Raw genomic sequence first — 14,997 nt, forward strand, 5'->3', positions numbered from 1 at the left:
CCCTTTTCAAAAATTTTTAAAGTTTGTGGTTTTTAAAAATGCCCTTTCATTTTTTTTTAAAAAGAAAAACTTCAAAATGTTGTTTTAAAACATTATTGTATTTGCAACTTCATTGTCAATAGCCTGCCTAGGTTAAAATAATCTGACTGTATAAAAGAGTGCTCTTGCCCTTGATGTGTCTAATGCGTACCAAATCAATTGTGAACATTTAAAACCATAAAAGCAATAATATTGGAATACAATTTCTTAATAAAGGAAGTTGCAATTTGCCATATCAGTACAGTGTAAGATGTTAATTTATCATGAACGACTATTTAATAAAACATCAAAAAGTAAAAAAAGATCCTATAATCTTTTTCTAAATGGGTTATTAAAATTACTTTATGAAAAACTTTTAAAAAATTAACATGGTTTATAACATGGATTATGTGAATTCTCATTAGCATGAGATAAAAATAAATCTGTTGACTAAATGTCTATAATTTGGAAGGAAGTCAAAGTGAATAGTTCCAAATATTTCTTTACTGTTTTTTAAAGCAGGAGTTATATCAGATGAATATTAAGCAATCAGACCATATATGCACAATTGTTCATTGTAATTTAATATCCCTCACCTGAAGCCTATACATGTATAACCCAAATAACAAAATTAAAAAACTAAACGTAGGTTGTTTTTAAAGTATCAAATACCTTTTTCGTTGAATCATATTCGAAAATAGCTTGAAAAAGAAGGAAGTTATACTACAACAATGAAACCGTCAGACATTTACTTCAGCAAAGATTCTATCAAAAAGGAATTTAATAATGGATATACAATATACTCTACTCTTAGTGCCTGCAGAAAGCATCCCTTTGTCATCGATAAGATTTATCCGATAAGAGTTTGCAAGAAAAACGGAAGATGGTATACTCTGGACAACCGTCGTCTTTGGGTCTTCAAGAGATTGGAAGAGGAGGGACACATCAGTTATGTGAGAATCAAAGAAGTGAGCCCCAAACAGCTGACCGATGATAAGTTCACTACGGAAAATAGAGGCGAAAGTGTGGAAATTGGTCACCGTTTTGACGATTTCGGTGCACGTGATTTGTTGTTCTAGCTATTCACGCCGGGGTTCAGACTATTCTAACTCCTAATATTTATTTCGTCATAATATGGATTCGTTCAGTATGGCTTGTTCTTTGGCTTTATGTCTCCCTTGACTTGATCATCTTGACCATCTCATTTCGTTTGAATGTTTTTGTCTTTTAATTGTGTTGTATTTAATCTGTATATATTATCCCCAGTTTGCTCTCTAATATTATGATTTTGAAGTTCATGATTATATTAATCTTTAACATGAATATTTGACTAAGAACTGAATCAAATTAAAATATCGCTATTACTCTCAATCTTGCATATAAAAAAAATTGTGTAATTTATAAACTGAATGGAAGGTATTGAAAATAAATACTTTAAAGAAGGAAAGTAAAAACGAAACACCGAGAAATCTTTAGGAAAGAAGAAAGACATTTGGGAATGGATACAAATTCGCTCATTTTAATGCCTGTAATAGGCATCAATTTGTCATGTATAAGACCTCTCTGATAATCACCTTATAAGAAAAACAAATAATCGTATGTTGCTTAAGTTACATTGAAGTTTTTTTTTTCTCTTGACAAATTAGAAAATATCATTACAGAGGGATTCATATATAAAGAAAGTTTTGAATTTAATGTTTTACCATTAGCAACAGATCTGTCTAATTGGAAATGAAATACAATGTAGCAAAATATTCAATTAAATATTTTATAACGGAGTGAAAAGATGTAAATTCTTTATAGAATTGCTAAATAAATGTGTTTTACATAGTGATTTTAAAGAAGAACGATGAACAAATATTTATTTCTTTTATTTTGCAAAGTACAATTTTACTTGTTTATAATGTACTGTTTACTAGTGATGTTTTTTTTAACGTTATGAAAACGTTTTGGACAATAATATACTATTAATGGAAGCATTGTCATTTATGATATTTTGATAATCAATTGGGAAAAAACCCCCCTTTTTAAAATTAATTCCTGTGACGTAATAACTTTTGGGAATTTTCCATGTCCATGTCACGAAAAACTAAATATTTTTTTTGAAATCAAAGAGCAAATGCGTGTGAAGTAGAATAGACTATATCATTAATTAAATTTTCCCAAAAAAACTTAAGGGCTAGGATTGAAAATGGCAATGATTAAAAAATAAATTAGGTACGTAATAATGAATGGTTATCGTTTTATTTTGAAAGGAATCGTTTACACACAGATAAAGGAAATTAAAAAAAAACGGCTTAAAGAAAATGGACTGTGCCGCCGATTATCAAAATAATTTGACATGCTGTAAACCTACACCTGCTAACTAGTTGGCCTTACCATATATAATTTGGAGACCTAAATTGACTTTAAAAATACCTAACCTCACCACTATTATAATTGTAATTATTTATCATAATGTTGCATTCACATTCTTTCTTGTTCCAAGGTTTAGATGAAACTTGGAGATAACGAAAAGTATTAGAATCTAAAGTCCATCAAACAATACAAAATAGGAGAAAAGCAAACACGGACCTCCAAAATATCAGTCGGGATCAGTTGCCATGGAGAAGTGAGCATCCCTGCCAACTGATCATGATGGGAAATAACGGAAAATTCAGTGTGTAATGGGTAGACGCATGAAAAACGGCAGTCGAGAATTTGACTCAATGATAAATTGTATTTGCTGACAAGGTCATTGTTAAAAGATGACTTTTTAACGAGATTGCTGATATTCTTGTTTCATCAACTTGTTTGTCAATATTTTACCTCGTTTTAGAAATTGTTCAAACGTAAAGCATGCTCTTGTACATTGAATCAACTGAGATATATAAGCTCCGTATGCAGGTGATGAAGGTATATTTGTATTTTTTATTTTAAAAGTTTCAAGTTTATTTTATTTCTTCAAACATTTCTTCGAATCCGTCTCAAGTGCAAAATACCGATATTTGTTAAAATTATGTACAGTGGGACCCTTGTTTGATAATTTTTTTTATAGAAATATAGAGGAACAAATCTCAAAATAAGCAAGATCCATCAGGTGAGCATTGTAACCAATGGACCTCTTGTTATGTCTGAAAATATCTATAACACATGCATTCAATTTTGATGATGGACAGGTACTGTTTCCCTGTTTAAACAAGTAGGTAAAAAGTTCATTGTGACATACAAATTGGGAACAACAAACATCAGAGGTTACATGTAGATCAGGTGCCATGGAGAGGTGAGGAGCATCCTCTGACAACCGGTCACTTCCACTGTCTGTTGTTTTGCATGATCTAAGACAAACTGAAAAATTCATTTTGAAAAAAAAATGGCCTAACAATTTTCTTTAAAAAAAGTTACATGTAATCAACTTTTGTCTAATGACTGATAGATTGTGTTTGCTATCAGGTATGCTCTGTACCCAGGGATTTGTGAAATATAGTCTTTAAACGGGACTGTTAATATTTTTGTACCAACATCTTATCAATAACAGCTAACCTCGTTACAAAAATTTTCATACGAATACCATATGCTATTGTGTATCAAACAAACTGAGAGACATTAACTCCATAAAGATAAATGAGGGAAGTTGACGATAGAAAATCTGATATCATTTCATGATGTAATAAAGTATAATCTTCTGGGATATGTCAAATTGATGTAATGAAAAATAATATTGTAATTAATAAAACGTCACAAAATATTTAAATGTGATTGTCAAAAAGTCTTTTTATTTTTACAAGACTAGAGTAGACATTTTTGATTAAATTTTGTCTTCATATGAATAAAAAAGTTGTCTGTTTATATGGAAATGTGCTATCATAATATTTTTTAAAAAGCAATCTTGTTGAGGATAAAGAAAATTAAACATTTAAATTGTTTTTTCGATAAAATGTATTTAGAGGACAGTAAATACGGCAAAATACATGATTGCAGCATTTTCTCACTAGTTCTTTTTTTGTTTCTGGATGTTGAAAAAAAGTACAAAGAGAATACGTCTTCGTCTTCAACCAATTGTGTAATTACGTCAATTATAATAGAATTTTCCCAGTAATTTTTCCAAACTGTTTAAAGCCTTTAAAAATTTGAATTATACATTTCTAAATAAGCAACAAATCAAACCAACTGTGAAACTAATTTAAATGCATTACAAATGATATACATGTACATGTAATTTACAGAAGATTAATGGTATTGTTGTTCTGAAATTGATCTCCAAACTTTCCTTGGGGAATTCCAAAATAAAAATTCCAAATGTATGGAGTATATATTTGATAGGCACATAATTTTCTTCTTATTGCAATTTGTTTTTCAAGATGCAGAAACTTGTTAGTCTTATTTTTATCCTTACTCTAATTGCGCTTTCGTGTGCATTATATCACACTGAACGTAAGTATAAGTGATTTTGTTCAACCTTTTTTGTTTATTCAAGAGAAATATTTTTTTGTATTCATAAGTATCAGTATTATTAGTATTTTTGATTTGTAAAAAAGTCCCCCATAAATGCTTGCACATTGACGAGTTACTAGTAATTCTATGTTCGAGTATACTGTGGCCTGGTCTTTTCGTCCCTCAGTCATACCATGTTCTTCAAAATATTTGTGGTGCTCCAAATAAGTGCAAAAAAGGTTTTAAAATTTTCATTTTCAGCTGGAGGGCAACTCCAAGTAAAAGAAGAGTTTTCATCCATAATATATATATATATATATATATATATATATATATACAAAATCCAAATTCAAATGATAAACTCAAACGGGACTGTTAATATTTTTGTACCAACATCTTATCAATAACAGCTAACCTCGTTACAAAAATTTGAATTATACATTTCTAAATAAGCAACAAATCAAACCAACTGTGAAACTAACCTCGTTACAAAAATTTGAATTATACATTTCTAAATAAGCAACAAATCAAACCAACTGTGAAACTAATTTAAATGCATTACAAATGATATACATGTACATGTAATTTACAGAAGATTAATGGTATTGTTGTTCTGAAATTGATCTCCAAACTTTCCTTCGGGGAATTCCTAATTAAATTAGATAAAAGTTTGAGTTTATCATTTGAATTTGGATTTTATTTTATCCCTATACCAAGGAAAAATAATTTTTTGAATATATATATATATATATATATATATATATATATATATATATATATATATATATATATATATATATATATATATATATATATATATACGATTATATATTTAACTTATATATTTTTCCAGCTAAAAGCTGATGAATAGGTCAGTTTAGCCGATACTTTGGACTTAGAAGACGAGGTCCATCTTTTGTTTGATGTTTATCTTTTTTTTCTGTTTTTTTTTTTAAGATTTCGAATTCCATTAAAGCCACAGAAAACTCTTTCATACGCAGTGATACCTTGAACCGGATTAAAAAAGGAATGCGTCTCTTGCGTTTAATTTCTAGGGAAATTGTCATAATAGGATTGTTTTATTTAATTCATTTTCCATCTTCAGAAACAATACGACCGATTTATTTAACCCCTTGCTCTGGAACATCATTGCATTGCTCAAAAACACCAACAATTATCTTGCAAAGAGTAGTTTTATTGTATTAGAGGAATTTTGGGAGTCGGGTTCTCGCAGAAAAGATGCCATTTTTCAACTCTGATTTAGCCTCAGTCTGAAAATGACAACTCTGAAACCTTGCTGCTTATCTAAAGGACACCACCTACATGTATTACATTTTAACAAATGAATTGATAACTGCTGACACTGTGAGAGGAAATACCAGCAAGAAAAAAGTGTGACAGACAGACAAATAAGAATAAAAACAATAAACCTTGAAAAAAATTGTTTGAAATGCTGGTATACAAAGTTTAAAGTTTGGACCTTGATAAAATATTACATTAAAACGATTAGTGTTTTTTTACTTGTTTTTATTTACAGTCCCTGAAAGCTGCAGAGCACTATGCGATTCAGATGGATGCTATTATTTAAGACGACATTCACATTGCGACCTTTGTTGTTTATTTCCAGAATGCCGCAGCTGTCTTTGGCGTGGTAAGTTCACTGTGTCACAATATTTTTTTTAAAAAGTGTTAATTTGTTCAGTATATATACTCTGCATAAGATTATGTTAAATGTCTTTAAAAGGAAAAATGGTATTTAACAATTATTCTGAATCCTAACTGTAGCATATAATTTAATGAACGTGCGTGCTGTCTTTCTGAAAGTTCTAATTAAAAATGACTTCAACGAGAGAGAGAGAGAGAGAGAGAGAGAGAGAGCAACTTGATTTATAGCTACGCGATTTGAAGTTAAACAATTTAGTTTAAAAAATATTTGTGTTTCCAAAACATTTCTAATCAGGTTTTTAAACAAGTGATGATAACTTTGTGCAAGTTTTATATCATGTATAGTTTTCGTTTTTTAAAGCATATTTTAATGTTTTGATCGAGGATAAACAAAATGTGTAAAAATCCATAAATGTGCTTTAATTAATGAACTATAATAACTCGAAAAGAATCAGGCCCGAGGGTCATGAAACTTTATAGGCTATACTAACATTTTGCAGAAGACAAACACTGAAAATTTGACTTAAGTGTCAGTCTGTTCCATGATCCTAAAGTCTATTAATTCAATTATGTTTTTTTAATTAATCTTTTTTAATTATTATATAATTATATTCTTCCTTTCAGGGTGACTTCCCCTCTTTAGAAGAAAAACCAAACAAACAGAGCAAAGAAGATTTATCCTTTGTGTAAAATGAAATAAAAATAAAATTAAACTATTGATCAAACTTTCCGAATGTTATCTTACCAAAATAGAGTGTTTTAACAGATCTGGACGATTTCCAAATATGGAAGTCAAGAACGATAACTGAAAGTTGTTATAAATGTACATCAAGTACACGTAATTATGTTTCTGTTCAATCAGACAACAGCATTTTACATACCCCAAAACACAATTTAAAAGAACAATGAGATAACGCGTGCTTTTGTTTTTTTTTCCTCAAAAAGATTTTTTAACAAAAAAACTATTAAATTAAGATGAAACTTTTGAAGAATACAGTATTCCCCACATATTTACCGTGAACAACATTGACATTTTTATATCGATAACGAAATAAAAAATTATGCATGATACAATGTAATTGTTTACGGAGGAATAAATCACATTTATTTAGTAAGTTCTTATCAAGTTCAGTTATAAAGTTTACCAGAATATAAGCTATATGTTGGAAAATAATTTTGCTTAGCCGTCCGATTTTCATCGATGATGCTTGAATTCCATGTGTATAGATCCACTTGACACTTGTAAGTGTTTATCGTATGGACTAGCTGCAGATCTGTAGCTCTCCGAAAAAAATTTTTGATAGACCGGAGAGCTACAGAGCCACCCATTGAAAAAACTGTATATTTATTGCGCACAAAAAACGCTCGGTTTTCGATTTATTCCCCATGGTTTTAAAGCTGTAATTTCAAAATATTACTAACCGTGTGTCCCTAACATATTCTTTGACTCTTTCCACAACAAAACATTCTTCATAATTGTTATTAATAGTCCTCCTGGCCCTGATATTGCAATCATCAGACATTTCGCTTATTTATACTGCCATTTTGGTTTCAAAGATAATTCGGTCCAATATGCTTCGTTCAAATGTCAACTACGAGAGAACTTGATAGAGGAGAAAGTAATTTTTTGAAATTATCCATTTTTTGCAATTGAGGTAAGAATTTAGAAAAATTAATCAAGGATCGAGCACACTTTTTGTGCGCAATAAATATACAGTTTTTTCAATGGGTGGCACTGTAGCTCTCAGGTCTATCAATATATACTTTTTAGGAGAGCTACAGATCTGCAGCTACGTATGGACTAAAGATAGTTTTAAAATATCAAGGGTTTCATGAGCACAGAATATTTATTAAGCTATGCAGCCTTACGGCACCCATAAAGAAAGGCGTAAAACATGGAAGAAAGAGAATAATTATACATGAATGCGACTTATCCCAATATCTTACCTCGCGTATGAGAAACTGGATATGGACGATTTTGTAATAAACACTTAGAAAAAAAAATTAAGACAAACATTCATTCAATGCGATGTTTATGTCAGACTAAAATAAATCTGAAAAAATTCCGTATTTATATCAAATTTTTAACTTTAGATTAACTTTTGGGATTCATATCTCCTTTACTGACAGATTTGTAGAATTGTCATAAATATTATATTATTCTTAAATGTGCATTAAGTTTACAAAAAGTTTCTTCTAAAAAATTTTTTGAGCAAAAAACTTTTAAACCACGTGTTTTATTTATTTTTTTTCATGGGTTTGTCTAAATGCTGTTATCTGATTGGTCAAGAAGGACTAGCACCTTGTTTATTTTGTTTTTAAGCAATTCACGGTTATCGCTCTTGATTTCCTTATTTAGAAATTGTTCAGACCTGTTTATATTCCGTTTTTTTTAATATTGATAACCTTTCATTTACAAGTGGACCCGATTTAGAGACATTAATTCCATAAAGATAAATGGGGGAATTTGACCTAGAAAATTTGGTCATCACGTGATATAAAATGTTATATAAGTATATTATAGTATGATGGTGCTACATTTCGAATTTAAAATTTCAAATGACAAAAACTAAAAATAAAAATAACACATATCCAAAATATTATGATAAATCATGTCAACGTTTAAATGTTCTTCGCACCCTTAAATACAAATTAAACAGAGATTCTCTTATTAGTATTTATTTTGTTTTTATAAGGCCTATTTTAGAAAAGGGAAATGTAGATGGGATAATTGCACACAGGAAAAGAGTAATATAAGAGAGTGTGCAAAAAAGAGGCTGGACGTATCATTTCTGGGTTAAGGCGCAATTCTTCAAAAAAAAGTTGTATAATGAATTAGGATGGCAAACGCTTAGTGAAAGAAGAACTAAACATAAGTTAATTATGTACAAAATACTTAATGATTATACACCTGAATATTTGAAGAAATGGTCAATCAATGGCTACCTGTTTTACATAATTACACCTTACGCAAATGTTTGTATCACTTACCAATCACTAGAACAATTCATACTACAATAGCTTTTTTCCATCTACAATTAAATTATGGAATGATTTGCCAGATAGCTTAAAATTTGTAAAAAGTGTAGCAAAGTTTAAACAGTGTATGCAAAATAAAAATCTTGAAGATAAAACAAAATCCAAATTATACAATTATGGACAAAGAAAATTAAATATACTCCACTGTCAGTTGAGAAACTTTCTAGTAATCTTAGTAGACTTGTTTAATCATAATTTCGTTGATTCACCTAAATGCTTAAAATGCGGCTATTGTTTTGAAGACTTTTGGTTTTTTTTTCAATGCCCATGTTATGATTTTGCCGGGAACATTTTAATTACACACATGAGTGACCATGACATACCAAGAGATGTCAATATTGTATTATCAGGTTATGATTGTCTACCTCTTAGAGAAAAAAATTTATTCTTTGACCAAGTTCATAATTTTATATATATATATATATATATATATATATATATATATATATATATATATATATATATATATATATATATATATATATATATATATATATATATATATATATATATATATATATATATATATATATATATATATATATATATATATATATATATATATATATAAAACAACACTAAAAGATTTTAGAATTAGGAAAAATATTAAAAAATGTGCAGCATGTCTTTCAGTCTTGACCTTTAGGTTGAAAGTAAACATAAACATGCAAGTATGGGTTATTTTTTCTCCATATTCTAATTACTTAATTTTGGGGGTTTTTTTTCCCATCATTATTTAAAAAATTATTTCATTGTTTTTTTTTAGCATTTTTACCCCTCAATTTTTCTTCAATCATGTATTCTTTTAATTCTCTCAATATTAATTTATAATACATGTTTTGTGGAACTTAAAGTATTAGGTAATTTAACTGTACCTGATCTCAAATGGAGAGAACTTTTATATCAAGAACCACTGGTCCAGGAAAGATGAAACTGATGTGGAACATCCTAGGTAGTGTAGATTCAAGTTTGTTCAAATATGACCCCCCGGGGGGAGGGGGGGAAAAAGGCCAAACAAAATTTTACATAGGAATATATAGGGGAAAAACTTTAAAAATCTTCTTATCAAGAACCACTGGGCCAGGAAAGATGAAACGCATGTGGAATCATCCTCAGGTAGTGTAGATTAATTTTTCAAATCATGACCCCCGGGGGGTTTGGGGGGGGCCAAATGGCCAATTGGTTTTCAAAGGGAAAATTAGGGAAAATCTTTAAAAAACTTCTTCTCAAGAACCACTGGGCCAGGAAAGATGAAACGCATGTGGAATCATCCTCAGGTAGTGTAGATTAAGTTTGTTCAAATCATGACCCCCGGGGTAGGGGGGGGCCAAAACGGCCCATGAAAGTTTTACATAGGGTATAGGGAAACCTTTTAAAAAAATTTTTTTTCAAGTACTTCAAAGCCAGGGTTCGTTATATTTTTGGGGAATCTCCTCAGGTAGTGTAGATTCAAGTTTGTTCAAATCATGACCTCCTAGGGGGGGGGGGGTTTTAAAATTCAAACCACCCCCCCCCCCCCGTTTACTTTCAGTTCTGATCTATCTTGTTTTTTCCTAGCCAATTGCTCAGGTGAGCCATGTGGCCCCTGGGCCTCTTGTGTTTTTTAAAGAGCAATCTTGATGAGAAAAAAAAAAATTTAATATTACTTTACTTTTATATGTATTCAGAAGACAAAAATTACGGCAAAATACATTATTGTAGCAGTTTTGTCTATTTTCTCACTAGTTCTTTTTTGCTTCTCAATGATGAAAAAAATACAAGAAAATATCTAGGATGCCATATGAATATTGGATTTTCCTTTTTAGCTCACATCAAACAATATTTTTGTAAACGCCTACTATTCTGAGTATTTTGTTTACTGTGAAGGTGACATGAGAATTAACGCTACATCGTGTTTTCTTTTACCAAATGTGTAATAGGTCAGTTATGATGGGATATACCCAGTTGTTTAAAGTAATTTTTCCAAACTGTTTAAAGGCAGAGATTTTTTTCCTGGTGGTAAAATTCCCGGTGAGTCTTTCATTTTAATTATACATTTCTAAATGAACAACAAATCAAGCCAACTGTGAAAATAATTAAAAAGCGTTACAATTGATATACATGTAATTTACAGGGCACAGAAGATTAATGGTATTGTTGTGCTGAAATTGATCATTGAACTTTCCTTTGGGAAATCATAAAATAAAAATTCCAAATATATGGAAATATATTTGATAGGCACATAATTTTCTTCTTATTGCAATTAGTTTTTAAAGATGTGGAAACTTGATAGTCTCATTTTTATCCTTTCACTAATTGCGCTGTCGTCTGCATTACTTTACAGCGATCGTAAGTATCTATATCACTGTCGTGATCCCGGCCAGATTGGACAAAACAAGATGGCGGGGGAACAAAACGTAAAAGGGAGGTACCTGAGATTTCGGAAATACCCCTTTTAACCGTCAGATATGTTACCCGAAGATACTGTCAATTCCTAGTAAAATGCTTATTAGTGTGTTTAATTGCTACTTTTCCTATCGTCTTTTAAACTTGAACATTTAACGACTGAAGACTCAGAATTTCTCCGATTGATTTTGAAGCGGTATGGAGTTTTTTTTTTCTTCGATTTTGACAGTTTTATGCATCCAGCAGCAGCAGATGGTCAAATAACTTTGGAGTAATTCTGACCTGGTGTTACATGTTTATTTGTTATAACCCATTTTATTACAAAAATATTTCGATTTAAAAATGTTGACATGTGCTGGATTGGAATCGGTTAATTTTAATGGAAATTGTGCTGGATTGACTGCATTTTTGGTTCCGGATTATGATGCATTATGGTCATTTATGTAAAAACTTTTTTCCTCTTTAACTTTTAAGATATGGATGCATCGTTAATGAAATATACGAGAAGGGGGAATTTAAATTATATAGCTTATTTTACCGAAGTAAGATTGTTATCAGTTATGGACCCCCCCCCCTCTTTAAAAAATTTTTTTTTCTTTCCTGTTTCTTTTTATCTCAAATTTTATTGTACCCATTTTTTTTTACAGAGACCACTGTTTTGGTAAACCCCAAAGAGCTGGGGGGGGCCAAAAAAAAGGAAAGGAGGAACCGTTAGTAAGCCAGAGGATTGTCCCAAAACCCTTAAGCATACGAGAATTTTATCATGCACATGAGGCGAAGTTCGAAATTGCATCAAGTTATTAGTGGGGCCCTTTTCCCGTCATAGGTCAAAAAAATAGCCTGAATGTATCATCATCAACGGATGTAAAAAATTATACATTTCCTGTCTATTTGAATATAGGATTGAAGGGTTTAGAAGTCCCTTTTTTTGTAATTTTGGTAATATCATTGCAGTCAATAAAGTTATCTTCATACTCCACAGATAATTTTTTAAGAGGTCTTCCAACATTTATTTCAAAGTTTGTGAAAAGGGGGGTTTTCATGGCGTCTATGTAGTACATGTACATTCGAGGTTATTTTTAGACTGTAGTAGGAAAGGCCCGAGAGTTTTCCATTGGCGAAATTCGATCCTATTTTAGATACCTAGTAGCTAGTACAAAAGAGTGCTTTAGGGGAGCTAGTAAAATTTTATAATTTAATGCAAATAAACTGTTTCTGTATGTTTTTTAAATTGTTTAACATAATAAACATATCATTTAAATAAAATGTGTATGTGTTCTTTATTTTCGAAGTTAGGCCTATTTTAATTTTTGATTTCAGATGACAGTTTAACGCTTGATCCCGATATCTATGTAATTTAACTTCAAATGTTTCGTTGTTAATGTGTAAAATATTACATTTTAAGAATGCAATTAATTTAATTTTTGATGAATTAAAATTAAGTTGAATTTAATAAGTCTGAAACAACATTACTTTCATAGTAAATGTTATTGAAGGGCTGGATGGCCCCCAACTTTTTGTGATATAAGGTAAATGTAGTATAAAAAATTGTAATTGAAAGAAGTTGGCTTTGAAATTGAAATTTCTCTGGCTCCCCCCCCCTCCCTTCAAAAACATATTCGTGGATGTATGTACAAAACCATGAACATATGAGTAGAATACTAGAATTTAGATTTGGTTGTATTTCGAAGACAAAATCAAAATGTTTCTTCTGTTATACGGCAAATTAAATGAACTTACCGTAAAAAATTTTTCAATAAATTTTAGTAAAATAGTAACTTGCTAGAAAAAAGTGTCAATGGGGACAAATGCATTCCTTTATCTATACGGGGAAAAATATTTAAAAAAGACGACAAAAATTTCTTACATTTTTTGTTAAAATTTAATAAAATAACAGTCATGAACATTTTTTGTGTCTAACCATAACAAACAAAAAAAGTAAAATGCGTGAAAGAAAAATAATATAAAAAATCTTTGAAACAATATGAATGAGAGAAATCAGTACAATTGTGTTGAATTTGAAATAATCACAGATATACCTATCTAAAATCCTAAAAATATTTTGGTCAGTGTCTGTTCCTCGGACTTTCTGAATTTCTCTATACCTGTTTTTGATGTACATGTACCGTCGTAGGTTGTACTTCCACCTGTAGCAGCTGCCGTAGATAATGCATCGATACCTCTCTGCTGCTTCATGGTCAATTCTTATGTGCTTGTAAAGTGTCATCTCTACAAAACTCCTGAGTGCAGATGCTTAGATAAGCTTTATTAAATTCCTCCTGGTATTTCATTTGCATCCATAGCTTAAAAAATAAAACAGAAAAAAGTATTACATAAATGACTATCATGAACATCATCCAATCCGGCACCAAAAATGCAGTCTAATCCGGCACAATTTCCATTAAAATTAACCGATTCCAATCCAGCACATGTCAACATTTTTAAATCGAAATATTTTTGTAATAAAATGGGTTATAACAAATAAACATATAACAACGGGTCAGAATTACTCCAAAGTATCATTTGTTAGCCACACTCCTGCTGCTGGATGCATAAAACTGTCAAAATCGAAGAAAAAAACAACTCCATGCCGCTTCAAACTCAATCGGAGAAATTCTGCAGTCTTCAGTCGTTAAATGTTCAAGTTTAAGAGACGATAGGAAAAGTAGCAATTAAACACACTAATAAGCATTTTACTAGGAATTCGACAGTATCTTCGGATCAAGCATATCTGACGGTTAACGGGGGATATTTACCGAAATCTCAGATACCTACCTTTTTCGATTTGTTCCCGCCGCCATCTTGTTTTGTCCAATCCGGCACGGGATCACGACAGTGTATATACATGTAGTTTTGTTCAACATTTTTCATTCAAGAGAAATATTTTTTTATGTTCATAAGTATCAGTATTATTATGTTCCCCAAACGAAGTTGGGGAACATGTTTTTACTCTGTTTCTTATTATTATGTTCCCCAAACGAAGTTTGGGAACATATTGTTTTACTTTTTTTCTGAATTTTCTTCTCCGGTACTTTTTTTGTCCGCGAGTGTTATCGTAAACTACTCATCCGATCTAGGTGAAACCTTTTTAGGGTCACTAGGTATGTTATGTAGATGTGCGGAACGAAGATCAGTTTGCGCGCACGTGCGTGCATGTGCGCACACGTGTAAAGCGTGAAATGACCAATATGATAGATATAGCCGTAACCTTTTAAATTTTTGATGAAATGCTTTGAAACTCATAATATAAGGATATATTAGTAGTATAGACATGATGACATTATCAAAATAGCAAGATCTCACGCGCATGCACGTGCGCTTCGTTTCGATTGGCTGAAACTAAAGTCTTTATATCTTTTTTGTTTTCTGACAAAATCCTTTGAAATTTTGAACATAGTCATACATTATGAAGACCTACAGCATGATATATAAGAATAATCATGAAACACACATGCACGTGTGCTGCAATCTGATTTT

General features: G+C 30.7%; 1 long non-coding RNA gene across 1 annotated transcript; it reads left to right on the plus strand.

Annotated features, from left to right (window-relative positions):
- The first annotated feature begins 4,324 nt into the window (after positions 1-4,324).
- On the plus strand, positions 4,325-6,811 carry LOC134269446 (uncharacterized). Its single transcript, XR_009992578.1, has 3 exons — positions 4,325-4,431; positions 5,969-6,082; positions 6,721-6,811. It is a non-coding gene; the product is annotated as an uncharacterized LOC134269446 (long non-coding RNA).
- Positions 6,812-14,997: the final 8,186 nt, after the last annotated feature.

The sequence above is a fragment of the Saccostrea cucullata genome, unplaced genomic scaffold (genome assembly GCF_032062105.1).
Source record: "Saccostrea cucullata isolate Sc308-1 unplaced genomic scaffold, CSIRO_AGI_Scuc_v1 ctg14899, whole genome shotgun sequence".
In the NCBI taxonomy this organism is placed as follows: Eukaryota; Metazoa; Mollusca; class Bivalvia; order Ostreida; family Ostreidae; genus Saccostrea; species Saccostrea cuccullata.